Source organism: Netta rufina (assembly GCF_964035555.1).
Source record: "Netta rufina genome assembly, chromosome: 3".
NCBI classification, from domain to species: Eukaryota; Metazoa; Chordata; class Aves; order Anseriformes; family Anatidae; genus Netta; species Netta rufina.
The window spans coordinates 26646663-26655303 of NC_140125.1; the positions used below are offsets into that span (position 1 = coordinate 26646663).

Consider the following 8641-nt stretch of genomic DNA (forward strand, 5'->3'; position numbering starts at 1 on the left):
GCCAAGGTGCTTCCCACCAGCTAGCTGACAGGATCCAAGGGAAACTGGACAACAGGAATCTTTTAGAAATGAGCATTCAGGTCATGGGGGTGCAAAGTCTAACAGACTATAAGTGAGGCTTGGCCACAGAATTGCGGGGAAAGGATGAAAAACATTCCTTTCTTATGAAATACACAATTTCCTCATAGGCAATTCCACTTTACAGTTGGGTGGGAGTAAAAAGCACAAGGCAGTCTGAAGAGAGCTGCAAAACCACACTGCTCAGCCTGTGCGTTTTGATCACAGCCCCCCTGAGACCGCTGCAGAGCGGCCCTGCTGCATGGCAGAGCAACAAGGGAAGAGCGCTCGCGGAGCGCGGAGCAAACCTGCTGGTGCGGAGACTCTGTAAACGCTCCAGCTGCTCCGGTGCTTTGGGCAGAATCTGAATGTGAGGGGAGAGTTCAGTTGTTTTAAATCTCCTCCTGGTTACTTTCGTCTGGGATAGTGACTAAAAGGCACAGAGAAATGTAACGTGGAGAAAAGTTTTCCTATTAAAAATGAATCAATCATCGCTGTGTGGAGCCTCCAGGGCCTTGGAGGTTTCATACAGGTACACGACTGGACATTCAGCGCAGAAAAATGAGGCTGGGCAGAGCAGAATAAAATTATCTTCTTTCCAGCTGGAACTATTTTGCAGCCTGTCAGTCTGCCATGCTGAACGGGAGAGGGGAAAAACCAACTGTGATGTGTACCCAAGCTGAGATCTTCTGATCGACCGTTTATTTATTTATTTATTTATTTATTTATTACTCTTTCTGCGGGTAAGCCTGGGAATTTTGTGTAGCCAGCCCTTGAAAATCCATTGCAAGTCAAGGTTGTTCATGAAACATGCTGAGGAGAGGGCTGTTGGATACAACTGTGCTTCCTTCCTTGTGGGCCTGGCTGGAAGAGGCATGCTGCACCTTTAATGGAAGACGAGATTAATCACCGAGAGGATGCAGATGCAAGAAAGAGGGTCTCTCAAGGAGCTTGCAGCTGCATTTCCACTCCACCCCTAGCCCAGCACCTGCCCCACAGACCTGCAGGGACCTGAAATACGTGGAGCTGCAAAGGCAGGGCTGGGTGCTGGAGTCAGGAAGTGCCTTCCACGCTGGGAAGGCTCCCGTCCACCATCGTGTTCTTCACAAAACTGCAAGAAATGGTAATTTATAGTAAATCCTTCCTGATTAAAGTCCATAAAGCTCTGCAGTTAATCAAGCTGATTAAACGAATCAAACTTGTTAAGAATGGTTTTATCAAAACATTTACATTTCTGCAGAGCAGAGATTCATTTGCCTTTGCATTGCAAAGTACACAGGTTGCCACGAGAGGATGAAGAAGAGGACTGGGAACATTAACCATGTGAAACGCCAAGCCGCCTCCCCCCGTCTCTCCCAGTGTTCGTTTAAACAAAGGGACTCCCCAGGCCATTAATTTCGTCACCCTGCCGGGTATCTTCTGTCTTCTGGAAACAGAGACCTCTCTTACTCACAGCAAGAGGCTTTCCTGACACACGGGGACTTCATTGCCAGGCCAAAGTGCTGCAGAAGGTCCTGTGTGGGCAGAACCCCTCTCCTAACCCATGGTGTCCCCCCATGGCAAGTGTCCAAGCAGCGTGGTGGCCTCCTCTCTGACATCTGTAGGAGAAACACGTCTCGTAGAGTACACAACACAAACGTTTCCATAGCTGTCTGGAAGATTAAAGTAACGTAGCCAGGAATTTGTTCCTTCTATATAAATCTGCTCAGCTTCAGTCCCAGCAGAGATAGGCCCAATAAAGGCCTTGGCTGCCTAACTTCTAAATTTAGACACTCAAACCTCCTCTTCAGCTGTCGCCTAGCCCTGATGAGGCATTCCTCTGTGGGGCACCAAAACTAAGGTCCCTCCGGCATCTTACATCCTTCAGAGCAGAGCTGAGCAGGTGGTGGCAAGGTGCCACCTAGCTGCACCACCTCAGGACCCACCACCAATGTGTCCCCAGGAGCCTCACCTGGCAGGGCTGAGCTGTGCACGGATGAACTGACCTGTGAGGGCTGGCCACAGGCTGAGCCAGCATCCAGTGCTTTGTCATGGTGGCAGAAGGGCAGCTCTCACAGCCCGGCAAACACCTACTTTAGGATCAGGAAGCGACCTGTGGAGGTGGCTGACTGGAGGACAAGTGCTGATGGAGGGACTTAGGCTGAACACCTCACTTCTTGGCAGCTGCAGAATGGTGGTCCTCCAGTATTCCCAGTGACATGGACCCAACGGGATAAGGAACCACGTCCAGGAGCAGGGTGTCAAACCCCGCAGCAACAGGCACACCTGTCTGCCAGCACAGCAGCCATCGGGGCAGTCAGTGACCTGCACACAGGTGGTTTTCAGGTCCATCTCAGACACTTAGCCCACTTCACTGATGGGCTTTCTTTGCTGCTGCTGCCCGCTGATGTCCACCAACTGGAAGGCAGTGCTGCATCTGCCCTGTGCTGCCCTGCACCGTGAGGACTTGAACAGCGAGACTGCAGGAGCCAGGCTACAGTGGCAGTGGGAAAGTGCCTCCCCTTTTCTCTCCAAGAGCATGTTCCAGGGGAAGATCTGCAGATTCAGCATCTTACAGCCAGTTCTGCTAAGGCAAAGACAAACTTGGCATCGGCACTCTATCTTCCATGCCATATGCTTTATTCGTTCAAGAGTTGTTTTTCCTGCAGGGGAGGGTGGATTGGCAGGTATGGAAAGAAATTCATTAAAATAACTTTGGCTGGTTCTTCGTGCTGGCCACCATCTCCGTTTTGATTTTTAATTCTCATGCCCGGAACAATCCTGAAACAAAGACATCCTCTCTGGGAGTACGACAGATGCTCGCAAAAGGAGCGTCTGAAAGGCTGTGCTCCTTGGCCTACAGCTCATGGCTGCTGTATTTCTAAAGAGAGTGGTAGAAACCAAGAAGCTGATAATAAAAGTCACACATATTATGAAACCAAATATACTGACATGCAGTGCAACAACTTGGGCATTGGTAAAGGTACCTTATCTGACTATGTGCAAGCCACTTGCCTGGTTTTGCAACAACAGGTTTCTCGGAGAATGTTTGCACTGAGTTACCTATTCCATTTTGCACTGCTTGCCAGATAAATGGGATCCTTTTCAATGGAAAAACAGACATTTGATTATTTTAGGTTCAGGGATTCTGGCCAATTTCTTCCCAAAGTGGCTAGGGCTGAATAGCCAAAGAAAATGTATGCACTTAAACTTAATGGGGCTTAAACACTGCAAGTAACAACACAGAAAGGGACAGAAGCCTGAGGGGCAGCAGAAATCTCCAGGACCAGGACTTTAATACTCAGAGAAACTGCCAGAGGTCTTGATAGCAGCCATTGTGAATGTATGTGCATGTTCTGCTCTTTAAATGTATACATTATTTTCGGTTTAAAAGCTTGCATTCATTCTCAGATTTCTGTGATCTTTCTGCACCAAATGGCTTCCAGGTCTCTCCATAGGCTGTAGACAGCTTTTATTCACCCCTATAAAACAAAGATTTAAAGGATTCAGACCTCAAAAGGAGAAAAATTAACATGGCAGCCACAGGCAAACTGGGTTGGCTCCTGCAGCTTTGGAGCAGCTTCCAGCTCCCTGCTTACAGCACTGGTAGTGGGAACTGCCTGCAGAACCCTCTTTGCCCCTGACTTCTTCTGGCTGGGAGGTTAGGTCCAAAACCCAGCCGATTTTCACCTCTGTCACCTGCAGGAAAGAAATAGCTCTAAAGGTTTCTTAAGGGAAATAAAATCTGCATGGACATCTTAGTGAATGCTCTGCAAGTTGCGTGTGTTTTGCAGGCTGGGCTTGTGTGTCACTTACAGACTACCTTGAAATTGGCTTCTTTCATGTCCTAATGCACTCAGAATATAAAGAGGAAGCATCACCTGCACACACAAGGTGCATGTATCACTCCAAAGCTTTCACCCGTCCAAACACTCAGCTCTTAAAACCCCCGCCTGAGTTGGGGCAGAGCACATCAGTGCCCAGAACAGCAGAGGGCTGGGCAGAGCCTTGCTCTCCATTTCCAAGCTCCGTGCCTTGCTCACAGCCACAGCACCCATCAGGCTGTCGAGTGCACGGCACCGCGAGTACCCAGTGGGGCTGTAAATGGGAAGAAATCCTTTTCCAGGCTGTAGAAATAACAACCTGCAAAGCATTTCTTTTTTTCCAAAAGGATCATTTTGGATTTAGTAATGGGGAAGGGAAGAGTGCCTGAGCTTTGGTTTCTTGTTATGATTTCAGTCTCATAAACAATCTCTCTGAGATAGGGGATTGGGAAGGAAAACAGCATCTAAAAGCTCCTGCCTGGAACATGGGCAATGCAAGGAAACACATTTGGACAAATAGTCTGCAGCAGCTGCTGAAAAGGGCCTAGCACAGGGATAAGAGTAAGCAGCAAATTAGGTGCTAGTTTGTAAAATAAGACGGCCTAATTTTGACTTGCAGAGATGTGAAGAGCATCGTATAAAAGAGCAGGCACTCGCATGCCGAAGAGACATTGGCAAACTGGGCAGTGTTCAGAACAGAACAACAACTGAATCACTAAAGGAAAGATTAAATAACTAAATAGTAGTTTAGGTGAATAAATCCCAAGAGGCTGATACAATTGTTTGGAGGTATCAACATTCAGGGGCGAGTGCTGTTTGCACAGCTCCACATGAAGCACAGAGAGAAAGGAAAACACTTCTCCCTGCAGAAAAACGTGGAGGGGCAGCAAGTGCTGCCAGCCCCGTCACCCTCTGATGCCCAAACCCAGCCCCTGCTGGGTGCAGGGACTGTTGGGTGGGGGGCCGTGTCCACTGAGCTGCTCATGGTGACAGTGACGAGGGCTCGGAGCAGAGCCATGCACCAGCACTGTCACCCCCTACACCTCCTCCTTCTATGGACAGGGGCCTGGTCCTGCTCCCCTGCTGCACTGTGAATATTTGGTGGGCTCTGTCCATGAGATGGGCTTACCAGGGGTCAGCAGTGGGTGGCGAGAGGTCCTCCTTCAAGATCGGCCACCACTCAGGGGCTGGTCCTCTGAAAGAAGCCCCTCAGATGCTCCATGCCGGGTCTCTGTGGAAGAGGATGGCTCTGATCAGCATGTTAAGCCTGCGGCCACCACACCGTGTGCCTCCAGCCCCAGCTGCCTCCCCGCTGGCCAATTTTGACACTGGCAAGGTTGTGGATGTTACACTGGAAGTGCACAAGTCACAGCTGGGTTTGTTACTTGTGCTACGTGTAACACACACATGCAGCTAGACACGGCCAAGCTCCCACTAATAGCTTAGGACACACATTTAAAGTTTTTCCCTTTCCTTATCCCACGAATGTGAGCAAAAGAGAAACCCCATGTGTTCCTCTTCATGCTTTACCGTCGTTTGCCCATACCCAAAGGGGTAGTGGTAGGATGTCATGAGCACACGTACATCTTTCCTTCTGGAGCCATCCACAGCGCCAAAGTTTGTCATTTTGCCCCGTGAGTGCTGCCTGCAGTTGAAATTGCTTACCGCGTCCTATTAATGACTGCTTGCCGTTACTCACAGCTTTGCCAAAGCTCAGTTGCTCGAGCTGAAATACTCCGTGCTGGAAGTCTGCCTCAGGCGGGCTCTTTTGGTAATTTTTAGTTAAAATAATTCAACTGTCTCCCAGAATGAGATTAGCAAGATATATGTTAGCTTGCTCTGTTCAAACAGAGAGATTAAGTGCCTCTGTCTTCAGAGACCAGCACTGGTACTTAGCCAGGGAAGGGGGATCTGCCTTTGCGATCGTCGGAAGTTTCCCCACCTGTGCCCAAGGTACTTGCCGCACACACCTTCACTCCGTGCCTGCCTGGCGGGGCATTGCTGCAGCTTGGCAGGTGATTTATCCGAGGGCTGCTCTGGTCATGCTCCAGTCCAGGGTTGTGGAGCAGAGAGCGATGCAGTCGGCATCACCAAGTGCTGCTGCGGTCCTGCCTCCGGAGCAGAGTAACCAGCAGTGCTAGCAGGCCACCGGCTGCGCTGAGGGAGCAGGCAGGATGGCCGCAGCCCTTGCCAGCGGGCTCCCTGTGTGTTTGCTGACAGCAGAGAGCTGCCACACAGCAGAAATCCCTGGGTCTGCCTCCTCCTGGCCCCTGCAGCCTGCCTTCTGTCTTAGCCTGCTCCCACATCCAGCTCCACACCTGACACCCATCCCCTGCCCTGGCTGGGGGTCCCCAGCCCTCCCTCGGCCCTGCCCATACTCGACCAGCCCTCCCCTGCATTGCACGGGCAGCACCCAAGCAGCACCCGAGAGCATCTCCAGGCTCTGGTCCCCAGCAGGGCAGCGTCCCTGTCCCCCCAAAACCTTTCATCTCAAAGAGCTCCTCACCCGTGGCGCAGGGCTGCAGCACGCCTACTGCGCGCAGCTCAGCGATTTCGCCGCCAGACTTGAACAAGTCTCCACTGAGCAAACGTGCCTTCAGAGAATCCAGCTCCTGCCTCTAAGAAGTTTCTGTTGAGTGTCTGAGATCTGAGGCTGTTGGTTTTTTTACTAAGGTTTCTTAGCTCAAGTTTTGTGTGTTTTTTTTTTCCCCCATGAAGAACAACCAAAGGCACATTCCTGATATCTGCCAAATCTCAAGTCTCTGCTCCAAAGGCAGAAAGTGCTAGGGCTTCTCAACTGATCGTTTTAAGAACATGTTTGAATATGAAGGGGGAAAAAAAATGTTTCTCTCATCTCTTTCTTGTAAGCAAGCAAAAACACTTTTGCTGAAGCTTCCCAAACGCATTCAGACCGAGACCGATACCCAGCACAGAAAATGTCAGCGGGGCGGTGAGCTGCTGAGGTCTGCAGGCCTTGTAGGCAGGTGGTCTTACAACAAGAAACACTGGGCAGCCTCAAAACAGAGAGAGGCACCAAAGTTGTTGATCACATGCAATTTAGTATGAAATTGTGCTGAGCCAGCAGCAGAGATGAACAATGTGTGACTCGCTGGTAACCCCCCGGATTCGGGCCTGGCTTTGCGGTTGAGGAGCAGGCCTGGGTGAGCGCGGTGGTGGCTGCTGGCAGAGCAGAGATGGGGCAGAGCCCTGCTGGGGGCAAGAGGCAGCCTGGGCTCAACCACGCACCCCCAAAAGGTCCATCCTGCCCAAAACAGGTCCTCCTGCCTGCCCCACGGTCTCTTCAGGGCGCCCCCTGCATGGCACCTGCCAAATTTCCCCTCTCCAGCTCCGGGGACAGCTTCGCCCGCCACTACCACTCTGCCTTCTGCTCCTTTCCCCTCTCCACGCTTCGCATCCCCGTGAGGTGAGGCAGGGCTGCAGCAAACGGCCCCCTTCCTCCCCCCCGCCACGTTCACACGGTTCAGCGTGCGAGCTTCCTGCCGCCTGCCCAGTCAGCTCGCTATTCATAGGCAAACTGTGCTCCTCCGTTTGGCTCCCAAAGAAGAATAAGTATAAAAAGCACCGAACGTCTCGCTGCTGAGCCAGCAGGAAGCTCAAACTGCTCTGAGCATGGGAACCAAGAGAACCGCTGCGGCTAGCACAACAGGTATTGTTTGGGAGGAAATCCCTGCAGCAGACACGACTGCCTACGCGCACACGCACACTTAATACATGTATGTATGTGCTTAGTAAGGGTACGGAAAAGGGGAAGGCTGAGGAAGTGCAAGAGGGTTGAAGAATAGATCGGCAGCTATGTCCAAGGCAGGGTAAGAGCTGCTCGGCCAAGCCAAAGAGTTGCCTCTCTGCCCCAGGAACTGGTCTGTGAACCATGGGGGAGCTCGGGCAAAGCGATGTCTCCGGGCTTGGTCTCTTGACCTCGGTTCTTGACAGGTCTTGCTATGTGCCTGGTTTTGTTTGCATCAGGAGTGAGCTCATGAAGCAAATCTCCCAGCTGTGCACACTTGCCATGTTTCGATTGCCATCGGGGAGTGTTTTTTTAGCTGGATTCCTCTTGAAGGAAATGAAAGCAGAAGGTGGGCTCCAGGAGTACACCTCCTGTGCTCCAGCCACTAATGAGCATCCAGTCCTTGGGAACCAGGATAGAGGTACCTGATGTGAATCCCCGGGTACACCACGTCCTCAGCACCAGACATCTGCCTCTAGAGATCTGCTCCCACTGCACCACACCAACTGCTAACACAGACACAGTCTGTCCTTGTTAAAATGGAGTAAAAAAAAAAAAAAAAAAAAAAAAAAAAGGAAGAATAAAAGTTTTGGTTAAACAGCTCACAAACTCCACATTCACAAAGAGTCCTAACATTTGAGTTTGACAAGACTAGAAGCATCCGAAAGATACCCCTGTCTTAAGGTCTTTCTGGACAGAAATACTATACGGAAATAACTCCAAGAACAACAGGTCATCCCACCCAACTCAGCATCCCTCGCAGCCATTTCAAGGAGCAACAGCTGTGAAGACCTTAGGTAAGACCATGTGTGACCCCACATCTCGTGACCATAAGGAGATGGCTAGAAGAGCAACACACATACCTTGGAAAGTGAGAAAGCAAGCAGAACGAAAGGGCCAAGCTTCCAGTCAACATTAAAACATGCCAGTGACAGATCACCCGTACGGGATTGATCTTTGTTCCCCAAATACCCCAGACTGAATGGCGTTATGAAGGCCACCAGCCAGGATCTCAGCATTTACGTACAGCCACACT

At 50.8% G+C, this 8641-nt stretch overlaps 1 long non-coding RNA gene across 2 annotated transcripts; it reads right to left on the reverse strand.

Annotated features, from left to right (window-relative positions):
- Positions 1–400: 400 nt before the first annotated feature.
- On the reverse strand, positions 401–8117 carry LOC311207876. Of its 2 annotated transcripts, none has more exons than XR_014618295.1 (3): positions 8031–8117; positions 4990–5091; positions 401–3518 (listed from the first exon to the last, which is right to left on the reverse strand). It is a non-coding gene; the product is annotated as an uncharacterized lncRNA (long non-coding RNA). The 2 variants fall into 2 exon arrangements; XR_014618296.1 differs by having other exon boundaries at positions 401–941; positions 1059–5091.
- Between the last annotated feature and the right edge of the window lie 524 nt (positions 8118–8641).